Below are 22,822 nucleotides of genomic sequence, written 5' to 3'. Positions count from 1 at the left end.
TTACAGTAGGCCTGTGTGCCCTGTGTCTCCTTTTTCTTCTTTTTCATTTTTATCTTATGTAGTTGTTGTAACAATATATCAAGGTCCTCAGAACTCTCTGAGTCGCTTGTGTTCTCAGGCGTTTTTAATTCGGTCAAGTCTGGGTAGAGCCTTCTCCTATTTTTATCTTCAGGCTCTTTTGCCTTCTCACTACTGTTACTTTTAATACTCTCTGCCACTTCACTACATGATCCTTCAGATTTTTCCTCATGCAATTGCTCTAAAACCTCCTGTCCTTTAGTAAGTGCTTCCTGACATCTGTCATCTGTAAGGCAACCACGGACCATTTTCCAAAGGGGTATCACCCCACCCTCTAATATGCCCTGCTCAGAAGCAAAGTCAAGATCTTTGCCTAATTTATCCCAACTAGGCACAGTAAGGCTGCCCGAAAATGCAAACCACGGTGCAGCGATATCTATCTTCTGTAAAAATCTCTGTAAAGTACTATGTTTCACTTCCAGTCCCTTGGAACGTAACAGGCCATCTAGGGCCAGGAGAAGCGGACTTGAAGATGCGGCACCCATGACGCAACAACAAAGAAAGCACAAAAAAAAGAAAGCGAAAGTAGGAGCGAAAGTACACAGTGCAGCTGCAGTAAAATGTAAGGCTCTCTCTTTCATTACAGAGGAGCTGTCCCGCTTTGGTCGCGGATCCCACTTACTAGGGACTAACCCCGCTTTGATCGCGGATCCCACTTACCTGGGACTAACCGGTGCACCACCCCTGACTGCTGAAAGTTCTGGTTCCCGGGTCTCGGCACCACTTGTCGCGACCCCTTGCCCGCAAGGAAGACGCAACTCGAGAATCTTCTCTCAACAGTTTTATTCAGGTCCCTGGATATTTCTTCTTCTTTCTCTCGGGTGCCCCTCCCAGCCTTAATAAAGCATCCCAAGCCCCAATGCAAAGCTGCCGCGTGGAACTTTCTCACAGGGTGGTGAAAAATCATGTGCCAACTTTCCCAGATAAGAAGTTGTTTGTCACAGACCACAGCGGAGCCAGCGCCATCTTGTAATGGCGACCATAATCTGCAGAAACGGCAGAAGCGGCTCACCACATTATCTGTTTATTTTTGTGGTACTGGGGATTGTGGTATTCAGGCCTCACACATGCCAGGCAAGTGCTCTACCACTGAGCCATATCCCCAGTCCTGCTCACAATTAAAAAAAAATGTTTTTATTCATAATCCTAATATGATCTCCTAGTTACAAACCTGTTTGTGTCCCAACTAATGACATTTCCATCAAATCCTGATGTTACTAAGAGTCTTGTATTGATATCGTATTCGATGTTCTTCACCCAGCTAGTGGGACCATGTAAAATGCATACTTTTGGTGTTCAATTTTCTCAGATCCCATAATGCTATTGTAGTGTCATCAGAGCAGGTAGCGCACAGCCGGTTATCAAGAAATTTTTCACTGTTTACCCTTCTGTACCTTTGAATTTTGTATAACCTGATATTATTTACACAGTCTTCGTGAGCTTCAGAAAGTGTCTTTATGTGCTTTGAAGATCTGGGGTCAAACAGGAGAACTTCAGTCTGTTGACAAGCAACTGTCGGACTGACCCGTCGGCGAGTACTCGGGCTGAAGACGCTCCGTGGGCGCGGGTGCTGAGATACACCGAGGCCGCAGGGTGGAGGGAACCACAGAGGTTAGTCTTGGTGCGAAAACTGTCTCCGCGGGTCCACGAGCAGCCCGCGGCCCAGGTGCGTTCTCTCAGCCACCGGAACAGTCTAGCGCCAGGGCCGCCCAGGCCCGCGCTGAGGCCGTGCCGACCAGGCTCCCGGCCCCGCGGTCCTGCCCGGGACGTGGGCGAGACGAGGAAGGAGGCGAGGCCTCTCCCAGGGCGGAGGCGGCGCTCGGTCTCCCGCCCGCGTGGCCCGGGGCCATGGGGGAGCGCCAGGGCGGCGAGGGCTCGGGCGGCCGGCGGGGGGCGGGGCCGTCAGTCCGGCTGCGGAGGCGCGGGCGGGCGGGCAGCGGGAGGGGGCGGCCTGGGCAGCCGTTTGTGCCCCGTGGGGCGCCGGCTCCTCAGCCCCGGCCGCCGCGTCTCCGCTGGGGCTCCGGGCGCGAAAGAAAACCTGACCGACCCCCGCCCCAGCTCCCGCCGCTGTCCTGCCGGGCGACCCCTGGCGCCCCAACTCAGCGCTGTGTGTGTTCCTACATCACTGCACTCGGTCTTGTTTACTGCTGTGCGGGTCCTCCACCTTGGTTCTAAGTGTAGTAGAAAAACTAAGGGCCCCTTAAAGATGTCTACGTTCTCATTCGTGGAATCTGAAATACGTTACTTTAAATGATAAAATGGACTTTAGAGATGTTACTGTGACCTTGAACTAAGGAGAGTATTCTGGATCATCTGGGTGAAATCAAGATAATGTGTGGAAAGAAAGAGAGGAGGAGGGAGAGAAAGAGAAGGAGCTATGTTACTGTGGAAAAGGGTCAGCAGAAGTTCAATGTTTCTGACTTTGAAAACGGAGGAAGGGGACATAAGCCAAACAAAGGGGAAAGTCTCTGGAAATGGAAATGACAGGAAAATTGATTCTTCCCTCAACCTTCCAGAAAGGGATGCACCTCTTACAACATCTTCATCTTATCTCAGTATATACATGATATATTTTTGATATTTGGAATTTTAAGATAAAAACTTAGTGTTGTTTGAATTTATAAGATAATAGAATTCTTTTTACAGAAGCAATAAAATACAAATACATTATTTTTAAAAATGATTTTGCCTTGTCTAGCTGTTTTCCATTTTATTTTACTTTTGATATCACCTTGTTGATTTCTATAAAAATTCTGCTGGGATTTGATTGAGACTGAGTGTAATATGTACATAATTGGGAGATTCATATCATAAAAATATTAATTCTTCCCTTTCATGAACATGTATGTCTATTTATTTATTTACATCTTCTTTAATCTGTTTAGTAATGTTTTTTAACTTTTAAAAGGTGGGTTGTGTACATAGATTGTTAAATATTTTCTTAGGTAGCAGGAGATTTTTTAAAATAATATTGCATATTATATTTATTTTTTCCAATTTTATTAAATCTCATAGGATTCTAATGTTTTTCTTGTATATTAGGATCTTATTAAATTTACCATTGGTTTTGCAGTATATATCCCTCTGATTACATTCTTAAAGCTTGTTGGTATAACTAATTATACTATAAATCTATGTATTCTTAGGTAATTTAGATAAGCTTCTAAAGGGTGTCTCCAGGGGAGTTTTGAACTTTGAATAGAAAATTATTAATCACTACATACTGTAACTCATGCTTATCTTGGTCAAGGTTTAACACTGGAATTCCTAACATCTTTGGAGATAACCACAGAAGATATTATTTCTCTATCAAAGGAATCCTGTCCTGACAGTTTATCTTCCTGTTTATTGGTCAATTTTTCTTAGTTAAAAATATCTCATTGTCATTCTTTTTCATACATTTTTAATAATATGTATCGAATTGAAAAAGCAAAAAGAGAAGAACTATTGGTATGTAGGTATTGCTTTCCAGAAACATTCGAGTTTCAATAAATATTTCAGCATAAATTTATCTATAAAATGTGTTACTACCTTTGATTGTCTACTCCTTGAATATAATATGAATATGTACCTTAAGTTTTGTTTTTCATTTGGAATGCCTCCCAAAGGCATGTGCGATAAATGCTTGCTTGATCCCTAGCTGATAGCACTATTAGGAGATGGCAGAATTTCAGGAGGTGGAGCCTGGTTGGAAGAAGAAGATTACTGGCAGATGTGTCTCCAGCCTCTGTCTCTGTCTCCCCTCCTACTTTCTCTGTTTCATCACAGGCCCATAGCAATGGAGGCAGCCACCATGGACTAAAACCTTGAAACTTTGAGCTAAAATAAATCTTTCCCACTTATGTTTTTTTTGGGGGGGGGGAGTATTTTGTCATCATGATGGAAAGCTGACTAACATATTTTGTAACTAAATTATAGGCTTTTACATATAGTTTTATAAAGGTGGTATTTACCTGACATATACATTGGTTTGAATATTCCAAAGGCAGGTACCCTTGGCAAGCACTAAGCTTGTTAATAGTTGGTATGGAAGGCATAGTGACACTCTTATTCTGAATTGGACAGTCATCCAAAAAACAAAGAATTCTCCATCCACAAAGATATCATCTACAGCATTGACAAGTCAATAAAGGACTGACAATAAATATTTGGGGTTTTTCAGCCACACATTTTTGTTGCTGTTATTCAACTGGCATTTTACCATGAACGTTGTCTTAATGTAAAAATCATTAATGTAGCTGTATTATAACAACCTTTATTCACAAAAAGAGACAGGGGCCAAAATTTAGTCTACTGGCAATTTTTTCCCCCTAAATCACGGTCCAGATGCATTGTAATACATGATAATATGACTAATTAGACATTCCACAGATATTTTTGTTTTCATCTAGGTTATTAGTTACATGGTGTTCTCAAGACCTGTTTTTGAACAATGACCTCATGTGTTTCAGGGAGTTAATATTTCCCACAATTCACTTCCCAAAAGAAGTCCTGTCATACAAACAGCCTGTCAAAATGAAACAAACAAACAAACAAAAAACAGACATTATTAAGTCTCTTCCAGGTGTTTACCTTCAAGGTGCTATTAGCCTCTTTGTAAAGCACTATGTGCATCCATTCATTTGTTTCAATCCCCCAGTACCTATTCTATACCTTCACCTGCAAAACAAAAACAAAAACAAAACAACAACAAAAAAAAACAGGGAGGATTTCTATAGGCAAAACAGCTATGATTTTGAATATTTGTAAATACTGTCATAAAGTTACTGTACATTCTTTTGATTTCAACTTTTCACATGGTATCAAGGCAATAGTAACTTTTCCTTTCTGAATTTTTTTTTTGGTCAACAATATTCCCCCTCTGTTTCATTTAGCATTGATTTTTTTCTTTAGTTTCATGTCAGTGCATCCAAATGTAGGATTCACTAGGTTCAGCAGAGAATTGAGTCATAAGATGGTAGCAATATCCATCTGGCTAATATTTCTCCTTGTGTTCCCCATTACATGGAGCAGGGATGAATATATATAAGGTTACAAATCTCTCATCCACTCTGTAGAAAAGAAGTATAAATCTTAATTCTAGTTTAAACAGTGGAAGAAGGAGCAATCCATGCCTTAACCTTTCTGAATTTGATCTGCAGCAACTAGAAATATTGCCATGATATCATATTTAGCAATTGATCCTTTCTCTAAACCTGAAAAGACAGCCTAGGTCCCAGCTGTATAATCAGACAAAATAAAATTAAAAAGTCTTAGAAACAGTGAACATTTTTGAAATTCCAGGTATCATGCCTTACTTGTCTTCCCTATCTTTCCCAGGGTATTTCAAATATCTCTCCAATGGTGATTCTGTTTTACATCCATCAGTGTTGAGATGTAACACACATTTACTTATGCAAACTATCCTTTTATTTTCTAAAATGCTACCTACTCTCTCTCTATACACACACACACACACAAATTATTAAGTAGAAATATTCTCATTCCAATTTTTGTTCAGTCAACTACATTTTAGGTCATGAGGACTTTAGTTCATTACATATTATGCTTCTCAGTCCTCTGTTATATTGCACCTGCATTCCTTGATCAGATAATATACAACCCGTGGGTCTAATTTAAGTGCAGTCCTTAAACTGCAATCCTTACCTATCTACTCTGCGCTATTGTAGAGAAATTTGTTTCAGTTACCAGATATGGAAATCCATATCCAAAATTACATTATGGCTAAAGCCATCTGAAATTGGAGGAAACCAAATTTTACCAGATTTCTTCCAAGGTAAGGAATAGATATATTTGGTATGCAGTGATCCTATTACTTTTTTTTTGTCTGGTAAATGAAAAAAAAAAAAAAGAGCCTAATAATATTTCTTGATTTGACATGAAATATTTTTATTCTTTTTAATTACGTATAACATTAGGATACATTTTGACATAATCACAAAAGCATGGAATATAATTTGCTCTAATTCAGTCCCCAGCACTTCTTTCCTCCCCTATTTCTGCCTCCCCCTGCTCCCCTCTCTCTCTACTCCACTGATCTTTCTGTACTTTATTTATACTTCTTAAAAAATCATGTGTTATGGATATACTTGGTGTTGTTATTCACTCTGCTATATTCATGCTATATTTTAATCCAATTCATTCCACTGTTCTTCCCTTTTCCCGTCCTTCCATCCTCCGCCTCCATCCCTTCCATCTACTCAACTGATCTTTCCTTTATTTTGATGAAATTCCTTCTCTCTTTTCCCCCGCTCTCTCTCTTTTTTATTTCCCCCTTATTTTGGATTAGCCTTCAAATATTTGACCTTTGACTTTTGGAGACTGGCTTATTTTGCTTAGAAGGATAGTCTCCTGCTTCATCCATTTACTGGCAAATGCCATAATTTCATTCTTCTTTATGGCTGAGAAATACTCCACTGTGTATATATACCACATTTTCTTTATTCATTCACCTGTTGAAGGGCATCTAGGTTTTCCCCCACATCCGTGCTAACATTTATTTTTAAATTATTATTATTATTATTATTATTATTATTATTATTATTATTATTATTTGTATTGGGGATAGAACCCAGAAGTGCTTAACCACTGAGCAACTTCCCCAGACCTTTTTTATATTTTATTTTGAGGCAGGGTCTTGCTAAGTTGCTTAGGGCCTCACTAAGTTGCTGAGACTTTGAATTCCTGATTTTCCTGCCTCAGCCTCATAAGCTGCTAGGATTACAGGCATGAGCCAATGCACCTGGAAGCACTTGTTTTTCTTTGTATTCTTGATGATTGCCATTCTGACTAGAGAGAAATCTCAATGCAGCTTTGATTTGCAATTCCTTAATTGCTAGAGTTGGTGAAGTTTTTTTTTTTTCTTATATTTGTTGACCATTTGTATTTCTTCTTTTGTGAAGTGTCTATTTAGTTCTTTTGGCCATTTATTGATTTTTTTTAGTGTTAAGTTTTTTAAAAAAATTCTTTGTATGTTCTGGATATTAATGCCCATCTGAGGAGCAGGTGGCAAAGATCCCCCATTCTGTAGAATCTCTCTTCACACTCTTTGTTTCCATTGCTGTGCAGAAGCTTTTTCATTTGATGTCATCTGACTTACTGATTTTTTATTTTACTTCTTACACTTTAAGAGTCTTTTAAAGGAAATTAGTTGCTTTACTGACATGTTGGACTGTTGGGCCTACACTTCCTTTTATCAGCTGCAGGGTTTCTGGTCTAAAAATTCCTAGGCTTTCAATCCACTTTAAGTTGACTTTTGTGCAGCATGAGAGACAGAGGTTAAATTTCACTCTTCCACTATGCATTTTTAGTTTTCCCAGATCCTTTTGTTAAAAAGGCCATCTTTTCTATAACATATGTTTTGGACATATTTGTCTATTGTCAGATAACTGTATTTATGTGAATTTGTCTCTGTGTCTTCTATTGGATTCTACTGGTCTTCATGACTGTTTTGGTGCCAGTACCAAAACATGTGCCTTTGTTACTGTAGCTTTTCAGTGTAGTTTGAGTGATGTTATTTTGTTGCCTCCAGCTTTAACATGCTTTCAGTTGAAGTTAATAATCACCTTTTCTTTATGTAAATGAAAAATATGAGGACATTTTCTCTTTCTCTATATATTATACTTGATCCTAAACTGTAAGTTATGATCTAGGTACATAATCCAGTCACCATCTTTCATTTCTATCAACAAAATTGGACAACTCTTTGGGATATTATGTAACTAGCAGATAAATTCCTATTTATGAATATTTTTCATATAATAAAATAGACACAAATCAAGGGAGATATTGGGCAAGAGCATAGCATAGATATAGTGATGACAGACTTAAATAGTATTTGATTTTAGTTTTAATTTAAACATTTTATTTATGTTTGACCCTTTGATTTCTGTTTTTCATACAGAAAATCTTTCATGTTCTCAACCACCTGACATAGACCATGGAAGAATTAGTCCATCTAAATCTTCAGAAGAAAGGAAAGAAGCAATTGAATCCAGACAGTATGCACATGGCACTAAATTGAATTATAGTTGTGAAGATGGTTTCATAACCTCTGAGGAAGGTGAGATAACATGCTACATGGGCAAATGGAGTCCTCCTCCTCAGTGTGTAGGTGAGGACTGCATGAAAACTCGAATTCTGATTTGAGAATACAAATATTTAAATAATTGAGAGTACAAATAATTGAATATAATATGCTTTTGTCAAAGTCAGGGTATAGAATAATATAGATTATCATATGTATATAATCATTTAAATATTTTACCATTAAAATACTATTGCATTATTGAATCAATCCTATTTTTATTAATTTTATTGGATAATTATAGAGTCACTTTTTAATTTGGCATTTCTTTTTTAAAGAATACAACATGTAGTAAATTTAAATTTCTGTAAGTTGTAGTGTTTGCTTTGCAAACAAGATTCTAAATATTTTAAAAATGTTTTTCTTACAGTGTTCCTTCTGATGTCTTACAATACTTGGTAAATCCATCTCATCAATTTATTTAATGTTATTTAAAAAAATATTTATTTTTTATGTGTAGATGCCTTTATTTTTACGTGGTGCTGAGGATTGAACTCGGGTCCTGCCCGTGCAAGGCGAATGCTCTACCGCTGAGCCACAATCCCAGCCCCAATTCAATGTTATTAATTCTGAGTATGTTTCTGTTTATTTCTCATGGTTGATTAGAGAAGATCTGGTGATCTCTTAAAAGCATCAACATTTTTTATTTCAATTTCTTGCTCATGTATTTACAGTTTATGAGATGGACATATATGAGAAAGGTGGACTTAAGAAGCCTTTACGCACATTCTCTGTGACTTCATAATAGCTTATTTATTATTATTTCTTTTCAAAAACTGTGAAGTATCAAAATTGACCTATACAATTGAATTTCTGAGTTGTGAAACATGGATTCATTCTTTCATTATTTTATTTTTTAGGACTTCCTTGTGAACCTCCACCTTCCATTCCTAATGGTGTTGTGTCTCATGAGTTAGACAGTTACTCTATGGACAAGAAGTTATTTACAATAGTTTTGAAGGTTTTGGAATTGATGGACCTGCATTTATAAAATGTTTAGGAGGAAAATGGTCTTCCCCACCAGAATGCATAAGTATAGTGTATTTAATTTTATTATATGTGTGATAGATTGCCTCATTCAAAGTATAAGTGGTACAAATAAGAAAGTAAGCTGTAATTCTAGAATTTTACAAGGTACCTGAAGTTTCTTGAGTCTGGCAGAGAATTATAGCCTAGTAATTAAAAAAAAAATTTGAAAATATGAGGCAAATTGCTTCAGTTTCACATCATTTTCTGTGAACATTTACATCCTCTAATGTCCATTCTCAGAATTCTTATCTCTCTCTGTTTCTAGAGAAACTGTCCCTTATTCATCCAACTCATGCTCAGTTTATCACCAATCTCACTATAAAATACATATTTCATAAAACTTTGATCTAAATTGCAAGTAATTCACATTTGCAGAAGCCCAAAGTAGAAATACATAATACATGTGGCAAGTGTGGGCAAAAATTAATTTGAATGTAAAAATCTGACCTAAAGCATTAGAACTACTAATATTTCTTCAAGCATCATTCCTATCTTATATGTTTGATAAATTTAGAACAGTTCAATTAAAATCAAAACATCATATTTTGCAAAGTTGTCAGAAGTATATTAAACATTATTCATTGGTTCTATAGGTAGCTAAGTATTATTTTAGAATATTACTATTAAATATTACATATATTATAATTTACTGAAAAATACATATTTTTTTTCTTTCAAGAACAGATTGTTTTAATTTACCCAACTTTGATGATGCCATGCTTTTAGAAGAGAGGAAAGAATCATATAAGTCAGGAGATCAAGTGACTTACAGATGTCCAAAATTTTACCAAGTGGAAGGGTCCAATACTATAACATGTATTAATGGCAAATGGATAGGAAAGCCAATGTGCAAAGGTATGTTGATGGCATTATAAATTTATGTATAGTGTCTTATGAAATATTAAATTTTCTATAACATTCTTAAAAATGAGTATAGGTTAATTTTCAGGCCAAAGCAAAGTAAGTTTAAGGTTAGAAATAAAAAGTTGGAATTAAATATATAGTGGTTAAGCTCACAGCCCAATGGTTCTCAGAATGTGGTCCCTAGACCAACAGCATAAAATTTTTGAACAGATTTTATGAATTCAAATGAAAATTCCTGAGCTCATCTTAGACCTACTGGAAAAAATAATCTTGAGGTGTGACCTTGAAATTATTCATCAAGTTCCCCAAAGGATTTTACATACTCCTCAATTTGGGAACCATTGCTATAGTCTTTTATTACTATCCATGCACCTAAAATTCTCTGAGGAATTACACAGTTTATCATAGTATCCAAAAGCATTTATAAATAAATTTAAAAAGCTATGTTTCTATAAATAAAGTTGTACTTTTCTGTTACTTTCCCATATCTTTAGTTTTTTAATTGATAATCTTCCTCTTTTTTAAAAGTTTTACTTAACTTTTTTTTTGCTTTATTGGTGCATTACAGTTGTACATAACATCTTTGAACTGTGTTTTAAGAATAACAAATTATTCTTCAAACTGTGTTCTTAATTCTTGACTTATTCTCTAAAGAGATACCTCTTTCAGTTTTTAAGAGGCTAAAATGTTAATTAATGAGCAAGATAATTGTATACCAAAGAGTGATGCTATGTAATCTTGTTACTTTTGTTGCATTTTAAAATTCATGTTACACTTATGGAACTTGTAATATTTGTTGTCCTCAACCCAAGGGGAAATATTTCATTCTCAGTGGTTTCAACTGTTCTATCAAAGGATAGAGAACATATGTAAAGGCATGAAAGGTTAGTTCTGCCAAAAAAAATGTTCCTGTATCTTCTTTTCCTTGTATTACATGTAAATTTATTAAAAATCAGAAAAGTTCTTCATGACAAAGTATCTATTGATTTTTAATCTTGCTTAAAATGTATTCGGAATCTGATTCATTGATTAGCTACTCAAAATGAACACTAGGTGGAGATACTTTCTTTTCTTTCTATTCAGATATTTCCTGTGTGAATCCACCTAAAATGGAAAATGCTAATATAATATCAAAACAGATGCTTAAGTATCCATCTCGTGAGGGAGTATGTTATGAATGTATCAAACCTTCTGAAATATTTGGGGAAGTAGAAGTGATGTGTCTAAATGGAATTTGGACAGAGCCACCTCAGTGCAAAGGTAGAAGATCATATTTCCTAACTTTTCTTTACTGGAGGACATAATGTGAGTAAAATATGTTGATAAAAATAAAGTCAAGTCATTCTTATGGATTATATTTTCCAAATGCAAATAATATGATATTTCTAAAGATTTATTATTTGGCAAAATGAACTAAGAAATATGGTATAACTTTTTCAAAACACATTTAACCAGATTAATAGAACAGTTACAATCTGAGAAAATTCCTCATCTTAAACCTTAAAACACTCAGTACATTTTGACAACTCCAAGACATATCCACTTTGGGAAACAAAAAATAGGTCATTGAAGACTGATCATAGAATATAAATATACATTTGGGCATCTTCAGTATATAGAGTATATTTGAAAATATGTGACTGAGTCTAGCCAGGAATCACTATATTTTAAAAATAAGTCTGGATATTTGGTCATCAGCATTCTAATATTTAAAATTCAGGAAATGAATAATGGAGATATTATATCATCCTTTTCCATTTTAAAAAATTAATTTTTCCTAATTTATTTTCTCTTACTTTAATTTGAATCTACCTTTGGCTAATGGTGAAGTCAGTTTTATGTAAACCACAGAATTAGGTCTCATTTATGAATCTATCTTGCCCTACTTGCTCTTTCACCTAGTATATTTAGATCATTTATATTTAAAATAAATATTGGGCTTTTTGTTTCTTGTTTTATTTGTTTATTTTCTCTATTTCTCATTCTTGTTTCTTTTCAGAGAACATATTAAAAGAATTTCATTTTGATTTATCTTCCTGTTTTTGAGTGTATCTCTATGATAGCTTCCCCCACCACCTTTCTTTTTAAAATTGTTGCTTTAGGAATTGCAATATATACATAATATATTTGCAACTTACCACTCTACTATAGTAATGGCACTTTATTTTCGGTCAAAACATGGGAACCTTACTTCCATTTAAATCCATTTACTCTTTAGTATTTCCTCTTCGTACACTGAACATTTTTCACACATTGAACATTCCTGTTCATACATGGAACATTGAACATTTGGTAAAATGCTATAATTTTTTTCAAGCATCAAACATAAATGAACAAAATGAAGAGAAAAAATTCTACTATATTAGATAGTCTTTGTTTTAGCAATTACAAAAGCGAGAAAATGACAATGTAATTTATAAAAGGAAGAATATCTAATATAATAGATTTTCTTCCTCCTTACTCTGTTCATTTGTTTGATAACTCAATTATCCTTTCTTCCCTCTTTCTGGGCCTCCAACATTTTCTTTTCCTGTAAAAGTCTCTGAAGTTTGATTGCTTCATTGATTGATTTTCAGTCTATTTTCACACTGGATAATTTATGTTGTTATATCTTGAAGTGCATGGATTTATCCTTCGGACATACTCAAACTGTTCAGTCTGTCCAGTGAGACATTTTGTTTTGTGTTTAACTTGTTATATTTATCTGTTCTAAACCCTACTGAGCTTTTAAGAAACATTGACTATCAATATCTTTATCACATCAGTATTCTCTTTTATTATCTTTCTTGTTTTTAAATGTTTCTGATCCTTAATATGATGAGTAATTTTTAATTTTACACTTGATATTTTAGGATTACACTTGACAACCCCCTCCCATTTTATTTAAATTTCATGTTCAGTGGTTCTCCATTACAGCCATGCTGGATTTAAGTCAGGTTTCTCATTCAGCCTCTAGAGACACACAGGATCTCTTCTGCCACCCCTATATGTGGGTGGTCTCTGGTCATCAGTGCCTTATGATGTTTTTATGATTTTCTCTAGATTAGGTCATGTATTGTTTTAAAGATCTCTTAGACTAGCAAGGCCGCTCTCTTCCTTGTCCTTAGGTTAAAGGGATGAGACTCTGCATGAGCTTTTCCTTATTTATCTCTACCTGATATCATTTCTGAGATTACCAGCCTTCTCCAGTGCACCATCTAGAACACAAGGAGACCCAAAATGAACTCATATAACAACCTGTTTGCCATTCCTTGAGTCCTGAAGTTCCTAGCCAGAGTGAATTCTCTGTACCTTCTAAAATCTTCTTATAATGGTATTTAAAAATCATTCTGTCCAAGATTAAAAATTATGCTTAGCAAAAGGGGAAGGGAGGGGTGTTGGGGATAGGAAAGACAGTGGAAAGAGATGGACATCGTTACCCTAAGTACATGCATGAAGACAAGGATGGTGTGACTCTACTTTGTGTCCAGAGATATGAAAAATTATTCTCTATATGTGTAATATGAACTAGAATACATTCTGCTGTCATATATAACAAATTAAAATTTTTTAAAAACCCCAACGTACAAAATGTGAAGAAAAAGAATAGGTAACAATGATTTTTACTCATCTTCTCCAAATTAGGAAGACAATATTTCCCTATTATTCTCTACAAATTTACTTCCTTCAAGGAGTTTTTTTTTTTTTTTTTTGTAATGAAAAGGAAAATTAAGAAGAAGTCAGTAGGGACACAATAAACACTGTGTAATGTCATATATAATAACAAGAAACTTTCTTAGTTTGTCCTCACTGTCTACGTGATCAGCATTCATATATTAAGACACATTTTTTAGTATTGAATCACTACAAAGGAGACATATTTGTTGATGGTTGATATGCGCCTTCAGTGAGATGAAAAGAAGAGCTTAAAATGTAACTCTCATTTTCTATGATTAAGATTTCTGTGAGCAATCATTTGTTACCAGAAATCATAAAATCTTGATGCTATCTAGAGTGATGTGTTTGTGCTGGCTTTAATTTTATACTGTATTTTGATTTGTTCTGTCCATAAATGAAATGGTATTTTTCAGATTCCACAGGAAAATGTGGGCCTCCTCCACCTATTGACAATGGAGACCTCACTTCATTCCCATTAGCAGTGTATCCTACGGGCTCATCAGTTGAATATCAGTGCCAATCCTTATACCAACTTGAGGGTAGCAAGACAGTAATATGTTGAAATGGAAAGTGGTCAAACCCACCAAAATGTTTACGTAAGTACTTCAGTATGATACTTTTCTGTGTAAAATAGCAATAATTCACATATTAAAAAATAAATATTCTCTGCAATGCTTCTCTACCAACTATTCATATGTGAGGAAATAAAGATTAATAAGTTATTTTTAATTTTAAAGTAATTAATAAATGCAATTATAAATTCTTTATTAGCATGTAATTGTTGCCCTTATTAATGGGGGTCAGTGTGATATTTCCATATATGCATACACTCAGCATGATCATATCCAACCTTTATTTACCCACCCTACCATCCCTTCTCAACCTCTGTTGGTCACTATTCTACATTCAGGTCGCCCTTTTTGATATTTCACCTATGAGAGAGAATGTATGGGACTTATCTTTCTGTGTCTGGCCTACTTTGCTTAACATAATGTCCTCCAGTTGTATCCATTTTGCTGTAAATGAGAAGAGCCAATTCTTTGTGGCTGAATAATATTCCCTTGTGTAAATATACTGCATTGTCTTTATCTCCTCATCTATTGATAAACACATGTTCTCATTCAATATCTTAGCTACTGTGAATAACACTGCATGGGCATGCAGATATCCCTTTGGTATGCTGATTCCTTTTCCTGTGGAAATGTACCCAGAAGCAGGACAGCTGAGTCATAGGGCAGATCTAATTTAAGTTTTTTAAGAAAACTTCTGCTCTCCATAATGATCGTACCAATTTAAATTCCCAACAAGAGAGAGTAAGTCTTCTTTTTCTCTCACATCGTCACTGACATTTATTATTTTTAGGGTTTATTGTTAATAATAGACCTTCTAACTGGGGCAATATGGTATCTCATTGTAGTTTTCATCTTCATTTCCCTGATGGCTAATGATATTGAGAGGGTTTTTTTTAATGTATTTTTGACTGTTTGTACGTCTTTGAGATATGTCTATTCACAAATCATTTGCCCAATGTTTAATTGGATTAATTGTTTTTAGTTTTTTTGAGGTCATTATACATTCTAGGTATTAACCCTTTGTGAGATGCATAGGTGGCAAGTTTTTTCACATTCTCGTCTCATTCTGTTGACTGTTTCTTTAGCTGTGCAGAAGGTTTTCAATTTAATATATCAACTTTGTCAATTTTTGCTTTTGTTTCTTGTGCTTTTGTGGTTCTATCCAGAAAATTGTTGCTTGAACCACTTTCTTATTTCTCCATATTTTCTTCTAGTAGTTTTAGAGTTTTCGGGTTTTACATTTAAGCCTGTGTACATTTTGAATTTAATTTTGTACACGGAAAGAGGAGTCAAGATTCAATCATCTTCTTTAATTTCTTTAATCAGTGTGTGGTACATGTCTTTTCTTCTTTGCGGTTTGGTTTGCTTGTTGTAAAGATTCATGAATGGGATTGTTTTTATTATTTGGTTCTCAACACATTCATTATTGGTGTATAAAACTCTCACTAATTTTTGTATATTGATTTTGTATCTTGCTACCTTAATGACTTTATCCATTCTAATAGTCTTTTGGTGGAGTCTTTGGGTTTTTCTATATATTTAAACATATCATCTGCAGACACAAATAATTTGACTTCTCTCCTTCCAATCTGTATGCCCTTTATGTCCTTATTTCACTGTTCTGACTAAAATTTCTAGTACTATACTGAATGAGAGCAGGGAGAATAGATACCCTTGTTCCTGATCCTAGAGAAAATGTTTTCAACTTTTCTCATTTCAGTATATTGCCTGTGGCTATGTCTTGTATGGCCTTTATTATTCTAAGGTATGATCTTCCCAAACCTTATTTTCTCAGGACTTTTGTCAGGAAGTCATGCTGAAATTTTTCAAATGCATTTTCCATATCTACTAATCGCATGATTTTTATCCTTCCTTCTATTAATGGGATGTATTATGTTTATTGATCTGAATATGTTGAACTATCCTTGCATCTCTGGGATGGAACCAATTTGATTGTGGTGAATAATCTTTATGATTCTCTGTTGAATCACATTCAGATTTGCTCATATTTTATTGAGAAATTTTACATCTATGTCCACCAGGGTTATTAGTCTACAGTTTCTTTTATCTTGTGTTCTTGTTGCTATGGTACTAGGGTAATGCTAGCTTCAGAGAATGGGTTGGAATGATTCTCTCTCTTTCAAATCTTTGCAACAAATTTAAAAGAAATGGAATTAGTTCTTCTTTAAAGATTTCGAAAAATTAATCAGTAAAAGCGTCTAGTCATGGGCTTTCCTCAACTTTTTATTACCGATTCAATCTCATTCAATCTCTTCTGGATTGCATGTTTTCATGGTTTAATTTTGGCAGAATCTATTTGTCTAAAAATTTATAAATTTCTTCTAGGTTCTCTAATTTGTTAACATACATTTTCTCATAGTAATCCCTAATGACTCTTTGTATTTCTGAGGTATTGGTTGTAATGTCTTTTATTTTTTTTTCATCTCTTATTTTGTTTGAGTCATCTTTTTCTCGGTTAGTCTTATTAAAGTTGTGTTCATTGTTCTTACCTTTTATGATAACCAACTTGTTGTTTCATTAGTCTTTTCTACTGCTTATGCATGTGACACCCTCTCTATCTTATACATTTTATAACTGAAAATTTATCGCATTTGACCAATATTTCTTTTCTCTCTCTCTCTCTCTTTTTTTTTTTTTTTTGTGAGGCTGGAGGTGGAAACCGGGGCTTGTGCATGCAAGGCAAGAACTCTACCAACTGAGCTATATCTCTAGCCTTTTGACCAATATTTTAATTAAAGAAAAACCAGCCAGTCATGGTAGTGCACTCTTGTAATCCCAGAAACATGGGATCCTGAGGAAGGATGATCACAGGTTTAAGGCAAGTCTCAATAATTTAGTGAGACCTTGTCTCAAAATAATAATAATAAAAGAAAGGAATGCAGATGTAGTTCAGGGATAAAGTGTCCTTGGGTTCAATTTCCAGTCCAAAAAAGAAAAACAAAATCAGCCATGATACCATAAAGGTTTTACACTCTAAAATGCCAAGCTCTTAATATGATAAATGATCTTAAGAATTGGTAATAAAATATAATTATCACACATTAACCACCTAATTCTTACATCATTTACTATTTTAACTTTATTTTAATCTATCTGTTATTCATACAGAATTTGTTCAGCAAGAGTTTTCAGGAAGAATTTTCTGAAATATTAAAAACATTCTACTTGAAAACCCCAAAGTCTTGGTAAAAGACTCATTTCTAACTTAATATTATACTCATTTATTTTTTTCAGATGCATGTGTAATATCAGAAGAAATCATGGAAGATACCACATAACCTTAAGGTGGAAAGGACAGTAAAAGCTTTATGCTTCATCAGGGGACACAGTTGAATGTGTGTGTAAATATGGATATTCTCCATCAATGCTACGTCAATCATTTCGTACAAGGTGCATTTCGTACAAGGTGTATTGATGGTCACCTGGAATATCCCGTTTGTATTAAGAGCTACTCTTAATCTCATTAAAATGTGCACTTAAACTATCATAACTGTTACTATATAACTATGGAAAAAATGATTGGTAGAAAATGCAATAAAATCTGTAAAAACTATAATTGTGCTTAGAGGTAAGAGTATTGACTTGTTTAATTCCTTTAAAGAGACAGTCTCTAAATTATACTGGTTTAATTTGTGATTTTTTTTTTTTTTTACTTTACAGTTGTATGAAAGTGATATGTATTCAGCAGTAATTATACTTTAATCTGTTTCTGCGACTAGAAATACATGGTAGACAACTTTTATGGTATTGAGTAACAGCAGTTAAGAGCATCCAATTGGCCTTGTGATCAACAAATTGAGCAATCACTATACTACAGGGTACTGTTCTGCTAAGCTATGATATATGATAGGTTGGTATATTAAATGCATGTTCAACTTAAAATAATTTTAATTTATCATGAGTTAATCAGGATATAACATTCTAAATTGAGTATCAGCATTTATATTATATTGTCCAATTTTTAAACCTTTAATATACTCAGTTTTGAACTTTGAGAATAAGTCATTTTAAGACAATAATGCCTAAAAACCAAGGTGATCATGTGGAGAAATATAAACACCTTATTGGTAATGATCTCAAGGTCAAATAATTCTTTAATGAGTTTTTTTGTTGCAGATTTCTTTTTTCTGTTTTTAAAATTTCAGTAACAAGATCTTGAAGTGTAATTTTATATCTTTGCATTTCAGACGGCACTATTTAGTTAAAATCACTTTGTCTAGAAACATTTTTGATTTTTAAAAAGCTATAATCTTAGGATGAAAATAAAGATAAAGATAAAAATGTACAAAACTTTAAGGTGATAAATTGTTACCTCTTATTGAATAAAATCATAAAGCTTATATTAAATGCTTTCCTCTTGTTTGAGATCCTGATTTAGATAAATTGAATTGAGACAGATTTTTCAATTTTAATGAAATTGGTTACAACAAGCAAGTAATCCTTGTGTTTAATTTTAACACCTGAATATACTTAACTCAGTCCCATTGGGCCACTATAACAAATATAACTTGTCCATTGTGGCTTATTTTAAAAAGACATATCTTTCATACAGTTCTTGGAGCTGAGATGTCCAAGATCAAGGCACCAGCTAACTTGGTGTCCCTGGAGAGCTTATTCTGTTTTGCAAATGGCGTCTTCTCACTAGGTAGAAGCAGCAAGGGAGTGCTCTAGCCTTTCCTTGTAAGGGCTGTTTCTACTCTTGAGGATGGAACCCCATCACCTATTCACCTAAAAAGACTTCATCTTCTAATATGCTCACTGTGGTCACTAGGAATGAAACACTGACATTTAGGGGGACACAAACATTCAGGACATAAAAGAGAATAGGGAAGGAAAAAGACAGTCCATGCCACAGAACCAAAAGGCAGTAGTGGTGTTTACTCTTCTATTTCACAGAGGAATTTCAGCCAAACATTGTAAGACAGAGATAAAAGAAGGTTATTTTACACACACATTCTCTCTCTCTCTCTCTCTCTCTCTCTCTCTCTCTCTCTCTCTCTCTCTCCAACATGGGAGAAGCTAAATGTAAAAAAGCAAATGTTAATAGATCTTAAGGGAGAAATAGATTGCAAAATAATAATAGTAGGGTGCTTCCATACTCCATCTTTAATACAATAGATAGGTCATCCAGACAGAAAATCAATAAGAAAACCTTGGACTTTAGCTGTATGTTACACCAAATAGACTTAACAGATATACATAGAATATTCTACACAATAGCAGAATACACATTATTCTATAGTGCATACACAACATTCTCCAGGATAGGTCATATGTTATGCCACAAAACAAATTTCAAGTATTTAAGAATGCTGAAATTATATCAAGTATCTTTGCCAAATAAAAGCCCCAAATTATATGTCAATAACAGGGAATGTTGGTATATTCACAAATATTTTGCATGATTATCTGCATAAGGGCAGCTTAAGAGCATGAAAATCAATAACCCTCACTTCTTCATATTTTGCAGATAAAAGTTATAGTGGTAACAATGTTCTTCCCTTTAGTCCATACTTTAAACCTATGAAAAAAGGCAGTTCAAACTTTTTACATTTGAAAGAATGGAAAATAACTGAATTAGGCTTCTAATTTATCTTTTAAGTAAGAAGCACACTGGGGAATGATATTGCCCAAATTATATTGTTATATTGTGTGTATATGTAGAAATATGTAGTAATGAAACCCACCATTATATATGTATAATTATAGTGCACCAATAAAGATATGAAATATGTAAAAAGAATAAATTTCACATATCAACAGCCACTCTTAGCAATCTTTTCTGATACTGGCTGCCTAAGCCTGTTTTCTAAATACATTAAGAACTATGGCATCTTCATTACTTCTTGAATTTCAAGGTAATTTCTTTGCAGGATCAACAAATAAGGCACAGATCACTTTGAGTTTCTAATAACACAGAATCAAATAGGACAGTGAGGACTTCATCTCAAAGTTCTGCAAAGAACTGACCTTACTATCTTATCACATGAAATTTGGTCTTGCCTCTCAACTAGCCAGGAGCACTTGAGTTACCAAAACAAAGTATTAAGGGAATCAAACTAGCTAATGTAGATCCAATATCTTTGTTTTCTGCTATTAAACCCTCACAAATCACCGGAAAGTTTATCAGATGATGGCACAGTCATGGACAAGTAGTACAATTTTGTTTTGAAAAAGATGCCAGCTACTTTACAATAACATAAAAAACAAAGGTTCACTATTCTTTTGCTTGACACATTTGGTTAAAAACATGAGCCAGTGTCTGGGGATATACTCATTTGGTAGAGTGCTTGCCTTGCAAGCAAAAAGCCCTGAGTTCAATCCCCAACACACACACACACACACAAACATGAGCCAACATATTTTCTATCCCAGTAAGTCATGCCCTGTGTATAGCCCAAGGAGCACCCCTTCCCTAAGAATATACAAATATAGCTTAAGCAGGGTTGCAGCATCCTGCCTAGTACCATTGAGCAAGGTTGTGTACTATATGCCCACAGACCACTACTTCAACCCTAGTTGGATGTGACCCCAATTCAAAATAATTAACCAATCACTATAAAGCAATTCTTAAAAGCTGAAAAACTAAGGCCAATGGCTTTATTCAAGACAGCTAAATGTATGCCAGTCAATGTTCTGAAATTCCTGCAAGGAAACCACCTTTTGCTTATACTCCCAAAGATCCTTGTACATTATATATGCTTCTAACACAGAAATTATTTGATAGAGGAAAAATAAGAATCTCTCACTTATGTAAAACTGCTCTGGTTTTTAAAAGCTCAAACAAATTGGTCACATGTGTTTATATTTTATATTATATATGTATTTTAAGGCCACTATCAAGCTAGTCAGATTCTAAGTTTCAAAACCAACCTTTGTACATTTAATACTAGCTTTATAATGAGGGCAATAAAATATTCTTATACCCTTAGATGGAAAAAATATTCATGTAAAAAAGATTTGAACTAAGAAAAGTACCAGTAATATATCAGCAGTAAATGACTTGATCTGTTCTGTTCACACATTAAGTTACAATGCAAGAACTAATCAAATTAACATTTAGATAATTTACTATTGTAAATGCTATGTAAATTTTTATGTTTTCCACTTTAATTTTGTTCATGTTTACAGATTATTTGCTTTCTTTGCAGATATTCTGACCAAAGAAAGATGATTATTTCCTTCCAAACTAGTAGACATGTCTATTTTTGACAATATTTCTACCTGTTTCAACCTGCTATGTGCACCGAACTCTTAGCTACTTTCCCATGTGATAACCTATAAAGACAGATATTTTCAAGTTTCTTTTTTTAAAAGAAAGGTAAAGGATAAAGCTGATTATTTCTCTTTCATGTTGTGCAGTCATTCTGCAATTAAGACATAGATAATTATCATAAACAAAAGAAATACAAAATTACAATGATGAGTAGATGACCATATACACAAAAGCTGAAAATATAAAAATCTGTCCTTTTTTGGCTCCCTGTTTATAAAGGGCTACCGTTCAAATTTTAAAACCATAATGGTAAAAACAGATTCTTTAGTAATTTAGTATTTTCACTGGAAAAGCAAAAACCAAATGTCAAAACTCTACACTGGATGACTCACAGTCCTTACAAGTTACCATTTTAAAATGACACTTAGAGTGGCTTTAAATAAGTAAGAGATTAATACTTGAAGATTTCACTAAACTTCACAAATCTGACCACCACCAACTTCGATCGATTAATGATAGGTTAATAACAATGTAACAAAAATTGATGAGCATGGCCTCCCAGATATGCAAAGTTCTACACAGGAATTGAGCTTGTTGGGTACATAAATATTGTTTTTTATTTCTTATTTTAATAGGTTATTTGGACTTTGGAAAAGGAAAAGAGATGTAGGAAATGAACATCCAGTGATATGGATGGTGTCAAATAGCAGGATCTGCTGTTCTGACTTCTGACATTTAACACAGAACGTTGAACTCTTGGCAAGGGAAACAGGTTTTTCTGAACAACAAATGTAATAATATCTGTTGTTGTTGTATTCTGCTGCCTTTCCAATATGTAAATCAATGGATGTGTAACTGATGTGATTCTGCAATCTGTATATGGGGTAAAAATGGGAGTTCATAACCCACTTGAATCAAAGTGTGAAATATGATATATCAAGAACTATGTAATGTTTTGAACAACCAACAATAAAAAATTAAAAAAAAAAGAAAAAAAAAATTTCATAGGATGTAATTTAAAAAAAAACACAAATGTAATAATAATAAGATGATGAAGACAAGAAGCAACAAGCATGAAACATGAAAACGTGAGAACCTTTTATACTAATATCATAGGATGGGAATAATAATTAATATGAGGAAGAACCAAGTGTGTGACCATGAATGGAGATGGAGCAGGAAAAGTCAGTTGATATTTAGTAGGGTACTACCGAAGGGGTTTCAAAATAGGAGAAAAGTTCAAAATCATGACGCCTAAGGCCCTCTACTCTAAAACAGACATTTAATTTTAAAATCACC

At 34.3% G+C, this 22,822-nt stretch overlaps 1 pseudogene; it reads left to right on the top strand.

The window, feature by feature from the left end:
- The first annotated feature begins 1,926 nt into the window (after nt 1-1,926).
- On the top strand, nt 1,927-21,053 carry LOC131423157 (complement factor H-like; annotated as a pseudogene).
- Nucleotides 21,054-22,822: the final 1,769 nt, after the last annotated feature.

Source organism: Marmota monax, unplaced genomic scaffold, assembly GCF_021218885.2.
Source record: "Marmota monax isolate L192 unplaced genomic scaffold, Marmota_monax_Labrador192_F-V1.1 WCK01_AAM20220418_F8-fsc00105, whole genome shotgun sequence".
NCBI classification, from domain to species: domain Eukaryota; kingdom Metazoa; phylum Chordata; class Mammalia; order Rodentia; family Sciuridae; genus Marmota; species Marmota monax.
Note: the sequence above shows the minus strand (reverse complement) of the source record. Positions and strands in the feature narration are given on the sequence as shown.